This window comes from Morus notabilis, unplaced genomic scaffold (assembly GCF_000414095.1).
Source record: "Morus notabilis unplaced genomic scaffold, ASM41409v2 Scaffold741, whole genome shotgun sequence".
NCBI classification, from domain to species: domain Eukaryota; kingdom Viridiplantae; phylum Streptophyta; class Magnoliopsida; order Rosales; family Moraceae; genus Morus; species Morus notabilis.
Window position 1 is genome coordinate 5,705 of NW_010362184.1, and position 1,556 is coordinate 7,260.

The following is a 1,556-nucleotide window of genomic DNA, read 5'->3' on the forward strand; positions in this document are numbered from 1 at the left end:
ATATTTTCATAATTTTTGACACTGAGGACACTGTCTGATTTTGGTTGGGGGTGGTGAGCATATTCATGCGTAAGATCAATTTTTGTCATGTTGATATTTGGGTTAAAATTTTTGCAAAGTTGTCTGAGTATGATTCAAAATGATTGGTTTGGGTTGATTTTTGCTGTCTTGGTTACTACGAAATGACTTCCAGAGTTTCTTTTTACACGTGCTAAACCTTGTGGTAAGATGGATGTTAATGCATGTCAGCTGAGAAAATTCCCAAGTTTAAGTGCTTGATTTTTGGTGAGTAGAGTAAATGACTTTTGAACCTTAATTGATCTTTTGAGCTGGTAAAATCAATGTTAGAACATCATTACATGGATAGTGGTATGCTTGGTGCATATGCTTGAGGGATGGATTTTGGGTTAGATAGGAATGATCTTATGTAATAGAGCATCATTTCTTATCCTTCCATTTTCAAAAAAAAAAAAAAAAAAAAAAACTAAGCAAGAGCAACATTTCACAGATCCTGTAGTTTGGTCGTAATCACATTCGATGCTATATGGTTGTTTGTCAAATGAACACCTTTCTACATTCACTTCATTATTGCAGGTTGTCTCTTGCCAAAATTTTTTTTTTATTTTCCTATGCATTTTTTTGGCTCTTTTTTCGTTTTTGTAAATTTCTGTTTAACCTAAATGAAATCCCAAAAGCTGGTTTGTGGTAAGAATGGTGGAATGTTCTAGTAGTTGATTAATCTATCTTTTAATCAATGTTCGTTTGACTGTTTGTCCTAAATTTGACATTCCTCACACTGAGCGTTGATTGTTCCACTTCTAACTCCATGAGAGAAAACCTTTACACTCAAATATTTTTAACACCCGTGAGATCAATGGAGTTGAGACTTCTACTTGGTGAATTTTTCAAAACTGTATGTGTTATGGTCAGTGGTAAGAAGGTTACGGTTTGGAGCACACACACACGACTCTGGAGTTATGACTTAAATAATCTTGATAGTATCTTTTGACTTCTTACTGACAGTTTGTTTGAAATACCAAGGTGACTAAGAGAGTTGAGACTCAGATTTTCTTTGTGACAAGATTTCTCTTGCCCTTGGATTGCTAGAGACTAGCAATAAGCTGGTTGGGGGTTGTGATTAGTGCATGAAAATGCACCCTAAATTCTGCTTTTGATTTATATAATATTAAAATATTTAAGCTTTAATTAAACAATTCCATTATTTTTATTCAGAATATTTTTAATTGGAATTTGTCTAGTTTTTGTTTAATTATTTACATATGAAAGCAGTGTGAAAAACTACATAAAAATAAGCCATGAAAGCCATGTTTTCAACCACCCGGAGCCAAGCCTTTCCGCCGAGCCGCACAAGCCAATCAGAGAGAGCCGAGCAGCTTAGCCGGGCTAACATCAGCGCCGTGGGCCCCACCAGTCAGCGCAGAAGCCTGCGCCTTCCCTTCGCGCCATCTCGCGCCTCGTGCGTCACCAGCACGTCCATCTTCTCAGCGCGCGCGTTCTTTCCACGCAGCGATCAGAACGCGTCCAACTCCTCAGCA